The 23,732-nt window shown below is 36.1% G+C and overlaps 1 protein-coding gene across 4 annotated transcripts in view; it reads left to right on the top strand.

The window, feature by feature from the left end:
* Positions 1–23,732, top strand: part of LOC128996254 (myocyte-specific enhancer factor 2) — a 118,081-nt gene that overhangs the window by 62,766 nt on the left and 31,583 nt on the right. Inside the window, exon 1 of one of the 4 annotated variants that reach the window (XM_054421446.1) lies at positions 13,911–14,018. The exons of 2 other annotated variants lie outside the window; for them this stretch is intronic. The gene's annotated coding sequence lies outside the window, so the exon portion shown is untranslated. One more of the 4 variants, XM_054421448.1, reaches the window with a different exon arrangement.

Genomic DNA, 23,732 nt, shown 5'->3' with positions numbered 1-23,732 from the left:
TTTGAGGGTCTTGAAAACCACTAATTTTGATTTGTATGAATTTTCTATTTATTTCTTAAACATTTTAATTTCTTCATATCCCTTTTGAAAAATTATTTTCAACTTTTACTTTAAAAACTATGTGTATTGCTATGTTTTTCATTCGTTTGTATTGGCAACCTAAGGAGGAACCGGAAATTGCATTGAAAAACGAAGGTCGCGTTGTATTTTAAAATCTCTTTAGCAGCCCTCTTTTTATCCTGTATATTAATAGGCAAGCACGTTTCTTTAAAACCTTTTTTCTCAGCTCTTGTGCATCGCAGGGAAAATCTACGCATACTGTTAGAAAGATATTTTCATGTAGATCTGCAGAATCCCTTTACATATTAAAATAAGCTCAAAAATAAGCTCTAAAATTAATTTAAAATAAAAAAAATACATGGGCCTTAGGGTTGCCATGCTGGTGACGAAATATGAAAAGAAAATCAAAACAAATGGACGAAACTCCAATAATATGTTTTATTTACAGCGTGGGGTGAAAACAGAGAAGTCTGTACATTACATATTTTTGGTCGAATTTTCGACCACTGGACGACCTCTTGTCCTAATAAAACAACGGATTGCACAAACTATCAAGAGCTAAAAATTAGTTAAAACTAGATAGTAAAAACTATCCTATTAAAAATATTAAGACATTTATTATCTCATTCACATTGGTGAAAAATGAAATCTTTCTCCTCTGATAAAGAAATGTTGTTGATGAAGTCTGGTGGAGGAAGCCATTTGAAGCTGGGCCAACAACGAACACACGTCTCGAACAGGACTACTTGACTACTTGACCATTTGGCTACTTGAATACTTGGCTACTTGGCTACTTGGTCCACTACGTGCCAAAATTGGTGATTTATCTGATGATGACAACTGCCAATTGTTCCACAATGGCTATTGAACTTCTTTACAATTCAAAATCAATCTACCAACAAACAATTCATAGAATTGTTGACTAGAGATAGAAGTATGGATGAAACAATATAAAATTATTCTACATTGACTTATTCCTCCCATTTCACATACAAGTCACATTCCCTTGGGTAGTTTTAAAACACATATTGAAGTAATTGAATATAATATGAGCCTCAAGGTTGGTGTACCGATCAAAATTACTGATTTCTGTTTTTAATAACTAAATTATTTACTCTTAAAATACGATCGGCAGATGTATATGTGTTTTTTCCAACCATAGCGAAATATTAATGTTTTTTATTGTAATTATGGTATTATAACATCCGTACTACCAGCAATATCGAAAATAGTGTAACAGTAAATATCTAACTAAGGAAATCACTTAAATTGTATTTAGTTACTAGGTTTAATTGGGAATTGTTGCCATCTTAAGAGGAAAGGAAAGGGTAAGATGCGGGGTGATTGTGTGTGAGAAATAATTGACCTTTACGGTATTTAAATGTGACAACCCTCAGCAAAAGATGATTTCAGTACCTACAATGTTTATCAAATAGTCACTATTTCTTTAAAACTATTTGACAAATAATACAAAATTAATGCAATTTGAGGGATTAAAATAAGGAGGTAATTAGAATAATTATATTTTTTGCAAAAATATTATATTGTACTGATTATTGAGCGGAGCGAGCGAAGCGAGCGAAACTCTTATACTACACTCCTGCTTTTTTATTACAAATACTCCTCCTGAACGGCTGAAGCGATCTGCATGAAATTTAACACAGTCATAGTAACCAACCATGGGAAGGTATAAATCTGAAACGGTACAAATCGGACCATAGGACTTTTCCCTACATGAATGCAAACTTTTGGAAATTTAACATGGGCCTTATGGGTTAATTGGTCGCCATGTCATTATTTGCGAGTAAACACTAAAAAGTAAACAAGAGCCTCAACATTAGTCAACAAATCTACCACATGATAAATACAGTACAAAAGAAAAAATTGGATAATACTAAAGAGCATATTATAGTATATTGTATGTAATACGAAATGATTAACAATCAGTTCTATATTGAGTGATTAAACTCCATGCCGTTTATATTTAATTGTAAAATGGTTCTGTTCTTTTTAACAACAATGAATAGTTAACTAATTAGGCCTAAGTTTATGTTGCTTGGAGAAGGAGAAGATAAAACGAGGTCATTAAAAAAACACTACAACATAATTATACCAACAAAAATCACACCGCCCTTGATTTGCAAGAAACTTTGTAAAAAATGTTCTTGTAGGTAAAAATACAAAATCGTTTTACGAAATGAAATCACAACCACGTGGTTTACAGGTAAGGTTTAAGACTAAATGGTGTAACTTAGACAATAAAATAGTTGTATTGATAAATTTTATTGCACAATAGGGAAATTTTGAAAGTGGTTGACGACAATTTCTTACTTTTAACTGCTAAAATAAAACTAGACCTAAGTTATAGGCCTATACTAAGTGAAGCTAACCCCAATCCCTCACAACAATAATACTGGTAAACAGTTATTGAGGTAATTGAATTGGTGAGTTTTATGAATGTTCAATGCAAATAAGTCTTCTGTACAAATAAATGATTCTTTTTTTAATAATGAAGAAAGAAGACATTGAAAAAAAATAAAGAAAAGCAAATTCTACATACAATGGGTAATAATAATATAATAATAATCGTTATTGCCTTTTAATAATACAGGTATTGCTTAGGCCTACCATGATTCATTTGCAGTATCGAAATTATTGAGCGGAGTGAAGCGAAGCTCTTATACTACACTCACTGCCTTTGTATTACAAATACAGGTCAGGCTCCACCTGACAGGCTTAAGCGATCTGCAGGAAATTTGGCACAGTCATGTAACCAACCATATGGGAAGGTATAAATCTGAAATGGTAATATTCGGACCACAGGACTTAAACCAATAATAAGGGTTGCCGGAATTAGGCTGATGCACCATATTGCGTTTGGAATCTGTAAATAACTTACAGCATTTTATGTGAGCAAGACGTGCAATTAATGTAGACTTTGAATATCTATCTGATTGGAACATGTTCAATTCCTATTTGCAGTCTACAAATATGAATTCCACTAATGTGAACCAAATATAACACAATTCGTTGACTTGAACCCGACGTATCATTGACTTTGAATACTGCACATAGACATCCCATATAAGTGAAGCAGAAGTAGGCCTAAGCCTACCATTGACTTCGGATACTGCAATTAGGCATTTTATATGTGAACAAAATAAATGGACCATTGATTTATTGAGGATACTGCAAGTAGACTATTCATTTACATGTACCATTGGGTTTGGATACTACAAGTAAACAATCCGTCTACGTGAACCATACGTACTATTGACTTTAGAATCTGTAAATAGGCATTCCATTTATGCGAACCAAATATATCATTGGCATTGGATACTGCAAGTAGACATTTAATTTATGAGAACCAGATGAAACATAGAATACGGTTCCTGCAAGTAGACGATTCATTCACTTAATCCTGACTTATGATTGACTTTGGATACCTCTGCAAATAGGCATTCTATTTAAAATGCAAAAAAATCATTGATATTGAATATGCTGGCTCCGCTCAATATTGCAAGCAGACAACTGCATTGTACACCTAGTTTATATTTTCCTTGTAATTTATATTTTTTCTTTTGTTACAGGTATGTGGCGGTCTCCTCATTTCCGTATGTAAGTAAGTGTATTTACATACAGTACACAACTCGTTGTTATGAATCATTTCTTATTTTATCGTGCTTAATTATATTGTACAAAATGTAGACAATTTCGACATATGAGGCATTCTATATTTTGATCCTTTTTGAGCTAGAATATATTACTTAAATATTTATGAGATAATTTGAAATCAAAACAATTTATCATTGCATTGCACTTTGAATTCCTTTGCAATTTTCTAATGAAAAATTGTATCAACATTACGAATTTCGTTGTAGAAATGGGTTCGGTATATTAAACGTGATTTGATCGAATAATATTATTTAATAAACCTATCCACAATATTACACTTATATTGTATACTACTTTGTTATATTAATATTGTAAAACTTTTGCTGCATTTACTTAATCATTATCGCTAGTTTTATCAAACACACTGGCGCAAATGGTGGCATATCACGCTAGCTTTGTATAACACAATACCTCGTAAATATAAGTTTATCTCAATTAAGTTAAGTAAATTATATAAGTAAATTTTGGTCATGCTAAGACGTGGCGTTTTATAAATATAATTTAGTTTTATTTTTGTTCTAAATAGGTAGTTACGGTCAAAATATTTAAGTCTAATTGCAACTGCAAGAGTTGTGTTTTTACATGGGTTCTGTTTTTCTATTATATTGAATCTTTTATACATTTTTATATTATTTTCACTATAGTGCTTTATCCAAATTACTGTACTAATGATTATTGAAAATGATCAAGCTGGTTATTAAAACACAAGTTTCAATATGTTTCGTTATCAATGAAAACCACCTTCCAACTGTCGCAAACAAATTTGTAATGGAGAGCACATTTTCAATAGAGCAAATCTATTTAACTGCGTACCTGCATTGCTTGTAAGTATTTTAATATTGGAAACAATACAAATTTAGAAGTATTTTGGGTAAAGTAGGGGAAAATTATTTGAGTTGAAAGTAAAACGTTTTTGCTTTAACATAAATTTGTGTACGAAGATAAACAAAATGTTTGCTATTAGTTAACCCACATAAAAATTAAAAACAAACTGAATAAATTTGTTGTGATAGTTAACAATAAAAATAAGGAAAAATTAGGTTAACCAGCCAACCAGCAAACCTTGTTCGGAAACATCAGATGGTTGCACCGATTTTGTAACCTGACAAATGTTATTCAACACTGCACACAAATTCAACGACTTTTGAATGGTTTGTCATGTTAATTATCAATGGCGGGTTTAGTAACGACAGCAACTCTCCCCAGCTCTATCACTACTACCCATGTCGAAGGGAAGCGAGCTGGTCTAGTGGTAAAATTCAGGCTTATAGACTAAGGTCCCTTGTTCAAAACCCGCCAATCACCAATAGATTTTATCCATCCAATAATGCTGCAACCCTCTAGGTCTGAAGTAATGTGTAAAGTAGATATATTTTAAATAGTTCCTTGGGTTAGAACATCGCGTCCTAGGATGTACGGCGGGACACAAAATCGCTCGTGACGTCAGATCCAGTATTGTTTGTCTCCAGGTCCGGATGAGTGGAAGGATTCGAGGGGCGAGATTTGTGTTCGCCAGGTGAAGGTTGGGGGTGGCGGACGTTGAACCCTCCGTGGGGTCGTCGCCAAATGTGACGTCTGGTGTAGGGCTCTGCCCCTCGCAGCTGCCCCCGGGCACGAGACACGGCGGAGACGGGGGAGGATTCGCACGTGTTGACCCCTGGCACACCTTGGGGGTTTTAATTTTTAAATTGCCAAGGGTGTATGGACTTTAAGTTCATTTGGGAAAAAATCTGAAGTATTCCTTAAGTCGTTTGCAACGTTTGGGATTGTTATTGTCATACTTGTTAACCAACTATTATATTACTGCTTCAAACGATGAGGTAGGGACATTAGGTGCTTATTTGAACAAATATGAGTGAGGGATGAGTGTAGAATGAAGTAGGATTCGTTGGGTAGTTTAGTTACTAGCACCAGCTGGGCTGGGTTTTAGCCAATATTGAAAACTCAATGTGCAAAATCAGCAGTTTCGCAACTGGGCGCATTTTGGACCCAAATATGAGTGAGGGATGAGTGAAAATAGAGTAGGAGGCCTTATGTAGGATTGTTTTGAACACCAACTGTTTTCTTTTTTTGCCATTTATTAAACCACAATGATCAAGGACAGTAGTTTCGAAGGATCAAGAAGTTGCTGTATATTCTCAAAATCGAACAAGCAATTGAAAGTACAGCTTAAAGTATAGATGTTTAACTAAATAAACTTAGTATGAAGTAAGTCTGGTATATTCCGGGGTTGGTGGTTGTGTACCTATTGAATACAATGAAACACATTTTACAGAAAACGTTTGGAACCTTGTAAATTTGATTAACATTAACTGAAGCACTGTAAAAAAGTAACAAAACTTTTGGAGCTGTAAGGCCTGATGGATAAACCCTGTATTTTTTGTCTTAGGATTCAAGGCTCTTGTCAGGGATCGTTTTTCCCATGACTTCAGGCAAGACCTTGGGGTTGTAGCTCTATCATTTAAGAGTCATCATCAGTGGTAGTTATATCGGATATTAGTCCCGTAAGAAAAATGTTAAATTTGACAGAACGTACCATCATTTAAAGCAGTATGCCGGTGGTATTTATTAATATAGTTTTGAAAATTTATAATTATGTTTATAACGTAAAGTACTAGGGAATTAGGAAATCATATTTCAAATATTTGTTTTTGTCTTTTCTTAGTAAATTATTTAATTAAAGGTTTAATTAATTATCATTTACTTATTAATTGGAGCGAAAATAGCAAACTAAAATTCCATTCCCTAGAGGATCACTAAAGCTTAATTTTAACACCGCAATTATTATTTTATCACAACAGCTTTTTTTTAAATTCTGTTTACAAGTTAAAAGTTAGAAGTTCTGTCAGTTAACATTGCTCTTATGTGACTAAAATCTAAAATGGCTACCACTGATGAAGACTCTTAAGTTCCATTGGTAATTTGGCGGGATTCGAACCCAGAACCTCAGGGGTTGAAGCTATGCTCTTGCTCTACCACTAGACCAGCTCGCTCCTCGGCTAAATCTTGCAACGGGGTTTAATGCACTTGTAAAATCCACCTCGCCTTTAGCATTTGTAAAGTAATTATCCTTCGCATACAATGCTTGCAGTCAGCTCGACTGGACTTACAAGATTCAGGACAATTGCTTGTGAGATCGTGTTAGGGTGTTTCCACAAGCCTGACTCAGCTGTTTTCAGCTACCCCCTGAGGGCGAGGTGTCAGGTGTCATTGGACCTACCTTACCTCCATTCATAACTGTACAGTCTGTCGAGGGCTTACTGCTTGTCAGGTGTCTACTGAGTGGCAGTTACTGGACTTGGAATTTTAACTGCTATTCATTTATGTTGATGGTAGGGTTCCACGGTATGGTATTATATGACTGCATCTTTAAATTAGCGAAGATAGTGGCCCGATAGTCAACCTGCGAAGATGGTGTTCTTAATAATCAAACTTAGCATACACAGTTCCTATTTGAGGATGTGAGTGCCAGCAGACTAAAATCTTGAAACTCCGAAAAAATTACCGTGAGAACTATTTTCTGCAAAAGCGTAAATCCTGCTGTGAATATATATTTTAATTCAACCATTTTGACATTCCCGTTTATTTGCACTTTTGTGGAAAAAGGAATTTTCTCAATTTTACTGTTATGTAAACAACCAATACACATTGTACAATTTACACACACCAATCCCTAAACATCAAACTTCTTTTTGCCAAGAAACACGCTCTGTACAGTGGCATAACACTTTTCTATTCACTTTGATTTTCTCTTAAACTTGAACGAAATTTGTTAAAATTTAAAAAAAAATCTCTGTTTGTAAAGCTTACCTGCTACAACGCGTATGAATTTTTAACTAAAATCAGCTCCAAGAATAGGGTTGTAAATATTTATGCGTAAAACTGTATTATTTGTAGTTATGATATGTAAGCCAACTTTTATTTGAATTTGTGATCTAGCCAATACAACTTGTGTATTGCTAATTCTGGCTGAATATACGATTTTATGTAATTTTATCTCCTAAAGATCTAGATTCATTAGTTGATTGTCCAATTGTAGTCTTAAGGAGGTGACTACGATTGAATCGACAAAAAAACTCACCGACATTAGGGATACGTAGCAGCAATCAATTTTCAGGACAAGCTTCTATTCAATAGCGGGGTTTGGAACAACGGTCAGAATTTTGCCAGCAACGTGAACCCCTTGCGGAGACCAAGATTCTAGAAAGAATTTAAGTACTCAAACTTCATCAATATGAAACATACAAAAAGGCTCCAGATCCTACAATAGGATGAGAAGTCTACACGCATTATTTAAAGTCAATTAATTGTGCACACTATAATGATGCGTAATGAATGTCGTGTCTCCTAATCTGCCAACTAAACGAAGACAACGTGTAGAGCTTGAGTCAGGAGGTGACTCATTTGGCCAGTCTTCTATCTACAGCGTGTGCCAAAACTCGAGCACTGACGCTCAAATGCTTTCTGCATAAACAACTTCGCCACTTTTTGGCACCCGGGGTATTTTGTCTTCAGCAAATGTTACAGCCATTTCCCAACAGTTTCTATGCATCACAATTTGTAGTTGCAAGCACGTAGGGGCGTATCTAAAATCATTTTAACGTTTGGGAACGCCACAGACTTCAGATTTCTCAGTACAGTACTAGCTAAGGCTCTTCTCAAAATATCAGAAATATGTGAAGTCGATAATGTGCTTGTTGTAACTAAAAGTTTAGTTTTTAGATAAAATTAAAGAGATTTTTTATCTTAGCACAAATATTTTAAGTGTTAGGTATGCTTTTTCGGTAAAAAGTAAGGAAAGAATTTCGGGTTATTGAGGGAAAAGCAAAAAAGTGTCGACAATTTTGAAGTTTTCCCCCACACTCTTTTTCCAAAGGGTCATTGAGGTCCAAAGATTTGGGGAAATGTTAATTTATCATCCCTGAACAACATCCCCAAGTTTCATTAACTTCCTATCTTCTTCCATCCAACCTCACTTTTTTACCTGACGACTGCACTAATAGGTGAGTTCCACCTTTGACTATTAATACAACAACTTCTGTATCCAATAGTCAATGGTTCCACATAATCGATAGTTGATTGTTATGGTTTCCTCATTTATTTGTACTAGGCTAACAAAAAGTTTAAGATTTAAATTCAATTAAAGGAAAGTTTGGAACCTAATCAAATATTATATTTAAAAATTTGTGAATTCCACATTATAATTGTTTGTCAGTCGCATTCTACTGACGCATATTTTTGTACCTAAAGGCAAATATATATTTAGCATCATCGTTAAGAAAAAATCAGTTATTACCTCACCATGTGTTAAATCCACAATAACTGCGTATAATGTGTAATTACCGGAGAAGGCGTTAACCCTTTCCATCGCATCAACGTAAACAATGTTAACAACGGTATTTTTGTTTTCCTCGCTGATTCTGAGGATGATATCATCAGATGTTGACGTGTTAAACTCGATGACAAGTCGATACCTTCGGTGATATTGTGGAAACTTGTAGAAAAGTTCATTATCGCTGATTAAGCTAAAAATTTGTTGTACCTGCCTTATTAGAGTGTCTTTATATTAGCGAATTTCCCATCAAAGGAGTAAGTTATTACTGTAGGTCTCATAGTAAGACCTGGACCAGGAACCGATTTAATTTTTCGTTTGGTGGATCCAGAGGCATAACCCGTTCAGATTCATGTATATATTAGTCCACTAATATGATAACTCGAGCCAAAATTATCCAATTTTGATTAAATTTGGTACACACGTGTAAATCTACAATTATTCTCTCTTTATGCAGGTTTTCTGCTGCAGGGGTATCTATATACTCCCCCAATTTATGGCATTCATTGCTTCAATATAACACGCTACATAAAAGTTTGTTAAACAACAAAACTAGCCAACAGGCTGTGGATTGGGTAGATTGTTTGTACTCAAATTAATCAAGGGGTTCTTGAAGTATTCTTCTCATTATAACATTTGTGTTGCTGTTTCAATCGTGGGGAAAAGACAGTAGCCTTTTAATTGTTCAAAGTTTTACTCAGCTGTCAGGATCCAGGCCAGGCAATGTAACAGCTGATCTTGATTGGATAAGCTACGCGGATCATCTACCACTCTACTCTACACACTGGATATGTAAATAAAGTATTCGTAATTAAATTCTTTTATTTAATTATCACCTAATTTTCCATAAAGTTTACCAATTTACGCCATACCTACCATTACTGTATTCTATGTATCCTTCCCAATTCATGTTTCGTTTTCCAAACCCTGTACTCTCTATTATTTCTGAAATTAGGGCAAATAGCAACAAAATGAAAAACTGCTTCATATTCTTGCAAATTGCACAATCTAATACTTTTTCCAATTACAAGTTTAGCAATATTTTTTGGTAAACGAGATTCTAGCAAATTAAAAACTCAAACAATTGAAGTTGCTTTAGTTTGTAGAGTAAAGGAATGCAATTTTTCATAACATGTTTCCAAGTAAACAATATAGTTGGAAGTGTTATGTGCCAATCTGAACATATTTTTTATAAACTTTCCTGAACATTTTCTAGCTAAGAAATTTCGGAAAGCCCCCAAACTTGTGCGCCGTAACACAAAATAGCTCTGAAAATAGATTCAAACAAAACATATTATTTTAATTTGCAGTGGAACTTTGTTGTTATCTACCAGCTTTTGCTATACTGAATTAATTGCGTAATTAGTTAGCCTGTTTTTCTCTATGAAATGTCTTTCCTGTTGTAAATAACATTAAAAATAAGTGTGATTGTTGACTGATGGTTCAAAACTAATTCTTTCGGTTTTTAAGTGAAGGAAATGTTTATTAGTTTAATTCTCCAGTGTTTTGGGAGACTGGTTCGTGCATTGTGCAGTGTTTTATTCGCCGTTTAAATAATATTCATTGCGATCATTGCAATACCAAGTTTTATACCACAACAAGTATCGATAGGGTGAGTTTCAATAAAAAAGTTTACGTTTATACAAGTTTTTGTGTTTTGTTGTCATATTTTATGATATTGGAAACATCCTACATCTACGTCTCAGTAGGATTGAGTATTTAAAAGTTTTGCGATATTTAAGACCGTCAGCTGTTTCTAAATTAATTCACCATAACAGCTGTTATTTTCGTTTTGTCTCATTTCCAAAGTTAATCGTGTTAAATTTTTCACTAGTTCACATCAAGTAGCAACTTTTGTTTTATTTGGCTCCAAAACCCCCAATGTTTTGCAGTCTATACTGCCGCCGGTGATAATTTTTGACCGAACACTTTTTTGGCGGGAAGGTTTGTTGATTTGGAGGGTAATGTTCGCAGTTACCACATCCTGCTGAGCATCTGCTCTGGTTGTGGTTTGTTCTTGTCTTCTTCCACACATCCGGTGAGCTACTTGACATATCGCGTGGTTAATTAAATAACCTACCCTTGTATTTTCATCTCTATAAAGTATATTTTTTATGCACTAACCTTGCAGGATTGTGTGCAAATTGTATTTTAGTGTAAGTCATAGGAATATTAAAGGCCTTTCAACTATTTGTTAGAGATAGACTACTTGACTTACCGCATGATTAATTAAACTAGAGGTCGTCCAGTGGTCGAAAACTCGACCAAATATATGTAATGTGCAGACTTCTCCATTTTCAACCTACGCTGTAAATAAGCATGTGATAAACATGTAAAATACATGTGATTGAATTTTCTTCCATTTGTTTTGATTTTCTGTTTATATTTCGTTGTTATATAGATAACCTCCACCTCGTATTTCATTCTCTAAAATTTAATAATGTTAGTAGTTGTTAATAGCGAAATTGTGAGAATTTGATAAATATATATATTTAAGGTTGTAGATTAGGAAAAATGAAAATGTTTGTTGTCGTCATCAATATTATAAAAGGGCGTGCATTATTTGCCCAATCTCTGTTTTTTTTTACCTATCATATTTGGTTTAAATTATTTTTTCCACTCAAGTATCAAAGTCTTTGACGTAAAATAAATTTCTTATAGAAATAATAGTACAATTGTGATGAATTAAAGTTTAACATCAATTCATAATTCAAAACCAAACGCAAACTATGGAAATAATTTAATGTTTAGGTAAAATGTTTGAGCTTTTAAACGATAATATTAAATACAACAATAATAAGTACCCCTATAAAATTTGCATTTTTATGCTATAGATGGTGCTTAAAAGCTGTGTTCAATACAGTAGTAGCAAACTGCATCTGATTGCCACAACACGAACTTCGAATGTCCTGTACGCTAGTCCTGCAATTTGAGTAACACTCACAACTGCTCAACAGAAAATCACGAGTCGAATTCTATGTACAAGAACATATAGACATTTCATATAGATGCTATTCGTCATCTGTATACAGATCTTACCTTATGGCATCAACCAATAACAACAATAGGAAATCCCAAGTGTCGTGGAAAACTGTGGTGGACAACAATCAGATTTTGGCAAAACCGGTCATAAGCACGGTTTCCTAATGGCGTCACTGATACAGCGTGTTTGAATATTGTGACTTTTAGCGTTTATCATTTATGGTTCTGCATTGAATTTTGCCTTAAAAATTCGTTCATTAAATTAAATGGAAGATTATTTCAAATTGTTGTCTTCATTGTCCAATGAGAATTCCACTAATTAGCCTTGGGACTAGGGCTTAATTTTTGTAAATCATTAGATGAATTGAATCACTTCTTAAGTATTGTATGTGTTGGCAATTTTTCTTTTGGGATTCAACAAATGTATAACTTAAAGCGACATTCACTATTCGTTAGATCATTATAGTCAAAAGTTAGATGTTGTGATTGAACAACGGTTGGGGTTGAGAATCTTGCTGTGATCTTGCTATTAAGCCGTTAACTTTAAAAGCCATAAATACCAACATCTGGTCTTCTTCAACTGTCATATGCTGTGAGGTTGTTACCTGATAAGAAATGTAATTACTGTATGCAGTTCCAAAAGTGTTTTTCTCGGTGGAAGAATGTTTAAATGCTAAGACTAATTGTTTGATAGATTGACTGTGATGTATTCTTTCTGTGACGGTGTTTATTGTAACTGACCGTAATTTGTTGGTAAATCAAGTTACTTTATTCTGGAGCTTTCTAAAGCAAAAATGACATGTTTTAAAGAACAGAACTGGTCAAGACGGGATGAATCTATATTATTAAAAGAATTTGTTGTATTTTTGTGTGCAGCAAATCGACCCCATAAATATTTATTTTTATAGGCATATTGGGTATCAATTTAAAGCTCTTGTCCTCTAAATGTGCCTTTTGCGGGTTTGGATTATATCCCATGAAGTTCTTCGTCCTATAGGCTTTTAAAATTCCATAGTTTGTGCTGAATTATGTTGTCAATCATTTGAACATTTTCCAGTTTACATTTGTTTACATCCATACGAAAATGGGGTTATCTGTAGCATAGATAAAACATACTAGTCTATGTCTGTAGTTGGTGATGATTCAGTGAATTCATGTAAAATGTGTTAATGCTATTTGTATAAAACGTAAAGAAGAGAATTACTTACGTTAGGTTTTGTGTTGTGGTAGGATTTTGTTTCTCCATAGTATGTTTTATTGATATTTTAGGGTGTTAAAGTAAAATATTGTATTGTTATTTGTTTAAAATGTACAGAAGTAAATGACTTACGTTAGATTTTATGTTTTATTGAATGTTTTATTAGTATTTGTAATTTTTCTAAGATACCTAGAAGAGATCGCGCACGTAATAAGGGATATGATGAGAAATAATCGTTTTCATCCTTATCAACTATATATCAAATATATCACGGATTTTAAAGTCACGATGTGACGCAGGCTGCTAGTATTTATTTATCTTATTAACACATTGCCAGTCATTGCAAATCAGCTGATTCAAATTATTTGATGACTTTAGTCACCATTCTCACGGGGGATCACAAGTGCAGACCCGGAAGTGATCCAAGTCACCCGCGTCTTTTGTTCCAGTACGTTATGGCATGTACCATCCAAGATGGCGCCCGGCCAACGTCGGTTTTCCCGCCGCCATGTTGTCGGAGCCCTTGGCCGCATACCTGGTGTCCATTCATCTCTTGCTCACCTGTGATTGGTCCAACGGTCGGAGATGTTCGGCGGTGTCCGGTCGTCTTCGGACGTCTTCGTGCGCTAGTCGTCCGCCCGGGATTATTTTGAAACTCTCACAGTCGGACCCCGCTTTTAACTCGCGCTCACAATTATTTTAGGGAACTTTATTTTGAGGTTGTTGTTGTTGTGTTTATAACTTTTGCGGGTTCCCATCGCCTTCTTCTCAGTAAGTAGTCAGCCGGCTGAGTAGATCAGCTGTGCTGCTTTTTATTTCTAGTTTTATTACATTTTATTGTGGTTGCGGTGTTGTGCCTATCTGGATTATACCGAGATGGAGTAAGTGGCCGCCATTTTGTAACATGTAGTGGTGCATACTGTACAATCTGTAGGGCTACTTCGATGCCAATAATTCAATTTTAAAAATGTGTGCTACTTATCCTTAATGACGTCACTACCATCGAGGTTCAGCATTGTAACGCAAGGTCATGCAGTATTTTGTTTAGAGACTGTAACTTGGCTTCCAGAAACCTAAATTTGTATTTGTTTTTAGTTCGAGGAAATTTGTATCAAGTCAAATGTAGAAAAAAGTGTTTCTCCCTCCCAGATTTTTTTCTAAAAGTTACTTCAGTGAAGCTGGACTCTCTAGTCATGACTATCGTCTGAGTATGTAGATTTTGTCTGAGGAATAGTCAGATTTATACCAAGCGATCGTAAAACCTAAACTAATTGCATACATAATTAGTTTGTATGACAATCGTTAGTAGAATAGTTGATTGCTTGATAAATAATTCTCTAACCTGGTGAAGGCGATGGACCGAACGCGGTTCAATTGTCACAACAGTGAATCTCCCCTTCCTTTTTTCTACGAGTAAAATTCTGTCCAAATAATATGTTTTTATACTTAAGTTACTCTGTGATACATTATTGAATTGGTGGCAATTCATATCGTTCACACTATTTAATTTTTTGTTTCATAAATGCTCTAAAATTCAAATACAAAATGGCTAGCCAAGTGATCCAATTGAAACAAACTGCAAAAAACTACTTGCGAACCATAGTTCATGTAACCGTAAGCTATACTCCAATAATATATTATCTAATATTGAATAGTACTGTATATTATGATTACTAAATAAAATATGAAATGAAATTTTTTGCGTGTGTTATTTATATTATGCTTCTGACTATGACATGGTTTTACAATAAAAGCTTGCCTTTTGATGCGTGAGTGAAATCATTAAAAATGCAACATTTTCGTCCATTTTCATCTTGTATAAAGATTAGTTAGTAAAAGGATGTCCACTGATTCAAAATTATGTCTTTTGGGGTTTTGTATTTCTTTTTGGTAGATTGACTGTTTGTATTAAAATGGAAAGTAATGAGAATAAGTGCATATCTAGAAAACAAAATGGAATCTGGTTAGTAATGTGGTATAACCTTAAATTGCAGGTCTAAGTAATGTGAATATAAATAAGTAAAGTCAGAAAGACAGAAGTAAGATTTATGTTGAATGTTACGTAAAAAGAAGCCTTTTGCTGGCTGCATTTGTTGACAAACTTTTCACTTCAACACCACAACTGCAATTGCTTCTCTACATATTATTTTGTTCTATAAAGTTAACCATTTAAAATCTGTTTATGGGGAAAATTAATGTTACAAAATAATGTTATTTCGATGTATAACGTTTTGTAGATCCGTTTTACTATTTAAATAAAATTTATGATTAGTTACAAGGTTATAATGTACGATTGCTTATGCTATTGCACCACGTTTTTTAGCTTCAAATTTTTATATTACATCTGATTTGACTGTAGTTTTTTATATGCTTATCTATCCATTCATAAGCTGATAGAGCAACCTGGAAGCTACACTTAATATATATATATCATAAAAGGCTAAAATGGCATGTCCATCAAGAAAAAGGACAATAACCGCTTATACAGGTACAGTACTATAATCCTTGATGGATAGGCTGCTACGTTGCATTTCTGTCTACTGGGAAAGATAAATAATTAAAAACTTTTTGTAAGCTAGAAACACTTGCATTATTGAACAATGCTGCATAGTCCATGGTAAAAATATATTTTGTGGAACATCAGAAAACTTAATCAAAATCGAATGGTTTTCGCTCGAACTATCGTACTAAGGAACACCTACATGTTCATAAATATGTATTTAAACGGATTACGTTTTTGGTCTCTGGAGAAATCAAAACGAAAAAAGTAAATCAGGGTCTTACTATCAGACTATGATAATATTGTATTTCCTATATGGGAAATTCGCGGCGAACTGTTGAGAGCTCACCGGCTCAGTAACTTTGAAAGCTATTCTAAAACTAGCCGTGACATTTTGATACAACATCTCACAGATATGACTCTTGTTATGTTTAGTTGTATTAGGCAGTTTTATCCGGTGCTATGTATGCGTATACTCACTCTCTTACTCCCATGGCTATGGATACCCAAGGTGGTATTTGGCCTCGCCAACAAGTTGTCCCCATCTCTCCCTGTTCTCTGAATCTTCTTGCCTTGCTCTCAATTTTGTATATCTTTCTCCTCCAGGTCCTTCCAGCGATTCTTGAGGTCTTCTTCTGGGTCTTCTTCTCACCTTTGCCTCCAAACTTCTTGCTTCTCCTTATGTCTGGGGAATGGCACGTGTCTCTGATTTATTGGTTGTGCCTAATTCTCCATCCTTCTCCCTCTCTAGGTCCAAATATTTTCCTCGAAATTCTGTTTTCAAATGAAACCAACTTCTTTTGTATCAAATTCTTTAAAATTGCTGAATTAAGTCTGCCTCAAAATCTAAGGTGGTGATTGTTTTGGTACATTTTAAATTTTAAAATCATAAATCAACATCAAATTATAGAATCCTCGGTGTGCATGTATTTTCAACACTAATTGATGATTTTAAATATTGCTAGTAGTACTGATTATTTAAAAATTGAGTTTTGTAGCACATCATATTTTGTATAATCACCTCTAACCTTTGATCACATCTTGTGAAAATTTGTTAGTAGAAGTCTCTTGACTTAGTTTAGTCTCTCAATGGTATTTTTCGAGTCAGAAGTTACCGATAAGAAGCAGATATTTCACAGTATACAGGTGTGTCTTTGGTGTTCATGAATTAAAGTTTTGCAAGCAGAAGATTTGGAACGTGTGGCCATTCACCCCTTCCATTGTTGTATAATCCTCTTCGCTCGAACGAGCAATTTTGTCTGAAGGCTAGACTTTCCTGAGGGGTTCTTCAATTCACTCTCCAGTCTCATTAGTGGAATTCATCTAGGATTTAGGAGAAAGACAAGTTGGAATTTTACGTAAACCCTTATTGCCTAATAAAGTACAGGGATAAAATTAAGACTCTCTCTGGACTGGTAAAGGATTGGAACTATATTTTGTGTAGGTATTGAAATTATCACTTTGTGGTGTGAGTTTACTAAATCTCTAGTGCCTTACATAACATTTAAACGTGGACCAAATTGGTTAATATTTAGTAATGTTCTCGCAATTTAAATTTGTGTAATAACTGTTCCCAAGAAGTCGGCACGTGAAAGTGTGGCTTTTGACTGACTGAGATTATCTGTCACTTAGATTCCGGCCATTTACTTTACGCAATGATCAAGGGTACCTGTGCCCAGTTGTGAACCATCAACCATTGTCAATATTCTGCCAAAAATCCAACAAATCACCTAATAATTTATCTAAAGACATCTGCTAAGTTTGCGTAGGCTTACGTATTTTAAGCTGACTATGAATGTGAAACGAATATAGAATCAGAGTTGAACTGTGTTCATTTGTCACTGACGAATATCAGTAGTTAGGAAAGTTTATTTAAATTATGATGATCAAAACCACTTTTCCATCTGAGGGCCATGAACAAAATGTTTAACTTTCAGCAAATGATCCAATATATTTCTTCTCTGTACTTTGCGCACCTATTTTAAGCTAAATATGAACTCTGGGTATGTGAACATATTTTAGGGTGATCAGTGTAGATTTTTACTGATTATGATTAGCGGTTCCCTTACCTCTATAGGACAATTTTGGAATCCAATGGTCAATGGGACTCAGGTCCATCAACAATTGTCAATTTTCTACAAATATTCCAAAATGTTGACACTGGCCATGAAACGCCAGTTGACGTCCTGTAAGTTCTTTTCTTGTGTCCCGTCACTACCGAGTAGCACGGGGATGTTGGGAGTATGATCTACATTATCTCCCCCACTTCTAGTGCTCTATGGCTATTTACGGTTTACGGCCGTGTCCCGTGCGGCGTGTCTCGGCACGCGTGTAGAGCAGCTGCTTACTCTGACTCCCCAGGACGGAAATCCGGCGCACATCTTGCATCTTGCATCTCCGGGCGATGAACCCCGCGGCGCTACCATCCCCTGCCGAGGAGTCGGGGTGTCGTGATGTATCTGCCGGGGCGTATTCAAAGTTGAATTGAATATTTCGCCCTTAGGCCGAAAAGACTTTGCTGGACCCGAGATAGTGTTTTAAGTTTTCGAAGTCTCCTTCTTCGACAACATGAAAAGCAGTTTCATCTGAGCTTAGAGTAAAGAGAGGCCGCGTAAAATTTGTATTTTTTTTTAAGAGAAGACATTTTTCTTCACACTACAATTCTGTACAATGGTTTGCTAAGGTTGTACAAAACGTATTGGATTAAACAGTTCACCTAACTACAATAAGTAGATCGACCGCACAGCTATAATTGCTAGGAAATTCCAAACAGAAGAAATAGTGTGTCCAAAATGTGACTTAACCTGGTTATTTGTTGCAATAATTCAGCACCTGAGCTCATCGTTTCCCTTTTTCTAGTTTAATAGTTTTTGTGTTTTTTTTTTTTTTTTTTTTTTTTTTTTTTGTAGCCCAATGATTATTTGGAGGTAAATACAATAATTATAACAAGACAATATAAGAAACATTAATTTTGAAAACGAATATTTTGTTTCAAGTCATAAATGTCTAATCTGGCTATTTCTTAAGAATGTTTTCGTATGTGCTACCAGAGATGTTTGCGTTCGACGATTCTCGTGGCTGAAAGTCGGGAGAAGCTGCCAGCATCTGACGCGAACTGACCTTCTGAGCGCTGAAAAGATGCCAAATATACAACGTCTTGTCTCAGGCTTTGAAATACTCAGTTAGCTGTGGCTCAAATGTTGCCAACTCTACAACGTCTTGTCTCATGCTTTGGAATACTCCGCTGGCTGTGGCTAAATGTTGCCAACTCTACAACGTCTTGTCTCAGGCTTTGGAATACTCAGTTAGCTGTGGCTCAAATGTTGCCAACTCTACAACGTCTTGTCTCAGGCTTTGGAATACTCAGTTAGCTGTGGCTCAAATGTTGCCAACTCTACAACGTCTTGTCTCAGGCTTTGGAACACTCAGTTAGCTGTGGCTCAAATGCTGCCAACTCTACAACATCTTGTCTCGGGCTTTGGAATACTCAGCTAGCTGTGGCTCAAATGTTGCCAACTCTACAACGTCTTGTCTCAGGCTTTGGAATACTCAGTTAGCTGTGGCTCAAATGTTGCCAACTCTACAACGTCTTGTCTCAGGCTTTGGAATACTCAGTTAGCTGTGGCTCAAATGTTGCCAACTCTACAACGTCTTGTCTCAGGCTTTGGAATACTCAGTTAGCTGTGGCTCAAATGTTGCCAACTCTACAACGTCTTGTCTCAGGCTTTGGAATACTCAGTTAGCTGTGGCTCAAATGTTGCCAACTCTACAACGTCTTGTCTCAGGCTTTGGAATACTCAGTTAGCTGTGGCTAAAATGCTGCCAACTCTACAACGTCTTGTCTCGGGCTTTGGAATACTCAGCTAGCTGTGGCTCAAATGTTGCCAACTCTACAACGTCTTGTCTCAGGCTTTGGAATACTCAGTTAGCTGTGGCTAAAATGCTGCCAACTCTACAACGTCTTGTCTCAGGCTTTGGAATACTCAGCTAGCTGTGGCTCAAATGTTGCCAACTCTACAACGTCTTGTCTCAGGCTTTGGAATACTCAGTTAGCTGTGGCTAAAATGCTGCCAACTCCACAACGTCTTGTCTCGGGCTTTGGAATACTCAGCTAGCTGTGGCTCAAATGTTGCCAACTCTACAACGTCTTGTCTCAGGCTTTGGAATACTCAGTTAGCTGTGGCTAAAATGTTGCCAACTCTACAACGTCTTGTCTCGGGCTTTGGAATACTCAGTTAGCTGTGGCTCAAATGTTGCCAACTCTACAATGTCTTGTAGGCTTTGGAATACACAGCTGGCTGTGGCTGAAATGTTGCCAACCCTACAACGTCTTGTCACGGGCATTGGAATACTCAGCTAGCTGTGGATGAAATGTTGCCAACTCTACAATGTCTTGTCTCAGGCTTTGGAATACTCAGTTAGCTGTGGCTAAAATGTTGCCAACTCTACAACGTCTTGTCTCAGGCTTTGGAATACTCAGCTAGCTGTGGCTCAAAAGTTGCCAACTCTACAACGTCTTGTCTCAGGCTTTGGAATACTCAGTTAGCTGTGGCTCAAATGTTGCCAACTCTACAACGTCTTGTCTCAGGCTTTGGAATACTCAGTTAGCTGTGGCTAAAATGTTGCCAACTCTACAACGTCTTGTCTCGGGCTTTGGAATACTCAGCTAGCTGTGGCTCAAAAGTTGCCCAATATACAACGTCTTGTCTCATGCTTTGGAATACTCAGCTAGCTGTGGCTCAAATGTTGCCAACTCTACAACGTCTTGCCTCAGGCTTTGGAATACTCAGTTAGCTGTGGCTAAAATGTTGCCAACTCTACAACGTCTTGTCTCGGGCTTTGGAATACTCAGCTAGCTGTGGCTCAAAAGTTGCCAAATATACAACGTCTTGTCTCATGCTTTGGAATACTCAGCTAGCTGTGGCTCAAATGTTGCCAACTCTACAACGTCTTGTCTCAGGCTTTGGAATACTCAGTTAGCTGTGGCTAAAATGCTGCCAACTCTACAACGTCTTGTCTCGGGCTTTGGAATACTCAGCTAGCTGTGGCTCAAATGTTGCCAACTCTACAACGTCTTGTCTCAGGCTTTGGAATACTCAGTTAGCTGTGGCTAAAATGTTGCCAACTCTAGAACGTCTTGTCTCATGCTTTGGAATACTCAGTTAGCTGTGGCTGAAATGTTGCCAACTATACAACTTCTTGTCTCATGCTTTGGAATACTCCACTGGCTGTGGCTCAAATTTTGCCAACTCTGCAACTTGTTGTCTCATGCTTTGGAATACTCAGCTAGCTGTGGCTGAAATGTTGCCAACTATACAACTTCTTGTCTCATGCTTTGGAATACTCCACTGGTGGCTAAAATTTTTCCAACTCCACAACTTCTTGTCTCAGGCTTTGGAATACTCAGCTAGCTGTGGCTAAAATGTTGCCAACAGTACAGCGTCTAGTCTCAGGTTTTGGAATACTCAGCTAGCTGTGGCTAAAATGTTGCCAACTCTACAACGTCTTGTAACAGGCGTTGGAATACTCAGCTAGCTGTGGCTAAAATGTTGCCAACTCTACAACTTCTTGTCACTGGCATTGGAATACTCAGCTAGCTGTGACTGAAATGTTGTCAACTCTACAACTTCTTGTCTTGGCTTTGGAATACTCAGCTAGCTGTGGCTGAAACGTTGCCAACCCTACAGCGTCTTGTCTCATGCTTTGGAATACACAGCTAGCTGTGGCTGAAATTTTGCCAACCCTACAGCGTCTTGTCTCATGCTTTGGAATACTCAGCTAGCTGTGACTGAAATGTTGTCAACTCTACAACTTCTTGTCTTGGCTTTGGAATACACAGCTAGCTGTGGCTGAAACGTTGCCAACCCTACAGCGTCTTGTCTCATGCTTTGGAATACTCAGCTAGCTGTGACTGAAATGTTGTCAACTCTACAACTTCTTGTCTTGGCTTTGGAATACACAGCTAGCTGTGGCTGAAACGTTGCCAACCCTACAGCGTCTTGTCTCATGCTTTGGAATACTCCGCTGGCTGTGGCTGAAATGCTGCCAACTCTACAACGTCTTGTCTCAGGATTTGGAATACTCAGCTAGCTGTGGCTAAAATGTTGCCAACTCTACAACTTCTTGTCACTGGCATTGGAATACTCAGCTAGCTGTGGCTAAAATGTTGCCAACTCTACAACTTCTTGTCACTGGCATTGGAATACTCAGCTAGCTGTGGCTCAAATGCTGCCAACTCTACAACGTCTTGTCTCAGGCTTTGGAATACTCAGCTAGCTGTGGCTAAAATGTTGCCAACTCTACAACTTCTTGTCACTGGCATTGGAATACTCAGCTAGCTGTGGCTGAAATGCTGCCAACTCTACAACGTCTTGTCTCAGGCTTTGGAATACTCAGCTAGCTGTGGCTAAAATGTTGCCAACTCTACAACTTCTTGTCACTGGCATTGGAATACTCAGCTAGCTGTGGCTAAAATGTTGCCAACTCTACAACTTCTTGTCACTGGCATTGGAATACTCAGCTAGCTGTGGCTGAAACGTTGCCAACCCTACAGCGTCTTGTCTCATGCTTTGGAATACACAGCTAGCTGTGGCTGAAATTTTGCCAAATATATAAAGTGTTGTAATTTGCATTCTGTGACAATTATGTCTTCTTCATGTCATTTATCTAGTGAATCTAAACTTATTTACTAAGTTATTATTCTGAAAAAAATGTCCAACCTATTATATTATTTGAGCACTTTCAGAAACTTATGGCACTGGCCAAACTATTCCAACACTTTCGAAGACATCCTGACACTTTCAGACGTATGTCACTTACTTAATACTTGGAAACATTACACGATTCAAAAACTTAGGATACGTGTTACTTTACTATTACTTTTCCAGATTTTATATACTAACGCGAATATTTCGACGTTTTTAGAAAAATATAACCTAAAGATATTTTTTCTTTCCTAAGATATTCAACAAGGATTACATTCAACAAAAATATAGCGAAAAATTTCTTGATTTTGGATGACTGATTTTGTACATCCGAGTAAGTTTATTGTAGTTGGCCCAACTTTGCCCAGATACAATATTGACACACTTTTAATTTACTAAATAAACTTTCATTTTTTATCATTCCAATCCGGATGAGCCGTAGATGGTATACAATTACAATTCTAGAAAAACCTAAACAAAGCTATTTATCGTGGCTTAAATTCACGCAATTTTCTATCTTGTACTCTTTCCTATAGATTTTACTTTACGTCGTTCAAACTCCTCACCTTGGACAGACCACATGTTTTCGTCACTTTTACTTGTTTATGCCAATTTCATTATTGATTCGGCATTAGGTAAATGTCAACAGTTGTTTCTTATGGCTGACATCCGCGTTGTCAATAGATACAACAACACGAATGTTTTGTTGACATCGGTTAAAAACTTTCACAACTTAAGATTAATAGTTTTTCTTGTTGATATTAAATAATTATGACACTTAACAATCCATGTTTTATTTGTCTCTCAATAACCCTGTTCCCCATTGTTTACATGATGGTGTGTTCTGATAGGTGGCAATTTCAGTGAACACTTTGGTTGACATGGCGAGTTAATGCGTTTCTTAATTAGCTCTCCGTTCTGAAGCCAATTATGGGTTTTGGTGGCGAGCTCTTAATTGGTGGTCTGCCTAATTGGACGAAAATTACAGATTTTTTTCCTACGGTGTACCTGTGACGTATTTGTCAATTGTTTTATAATTGTTATTCATCATAAAAATTGTCTAGCCTGTTCAAAATTGTTAATAGGAACAATTGTTTGTCATTTTTCAGTAAATATTGTGATCAATAATCTTTGAAAAGCCATTGTTCAATTTCAAAAAGTCAATTAGTAAAAAATAAGATTTGCAGAAACTTATGTCTTGTCGCTAAACGTTCCCCAATCAAAGTTATCGCTGGTTAATTTTGTTTGAGGAGTTAAAATCTATTTGGTACATTAACCCAG

This window comes from Macrosteles quadrilineatus, unplaced genomic scaffold (genome assembly GCF_028750875.1).
Source record: "Macrosteles quadrilineatus isolate MER2022 unplaced genomic scaffold, UCM_ALF_1.0 Scaffold_6__1_contigs__length_79288215, whole genome shotgun sequence".
In the NCBI taxonomy this organism is placed as follows: Eukaryota; Metazoa; Arthropoda; class Insecta; order Hemiptera; family Cicadellidae; genus Macrosteles; species Macrosteles quadrilineatus.
This window is presented reverse-complemented; position numbering and strand designations above follow the sequence as displayed.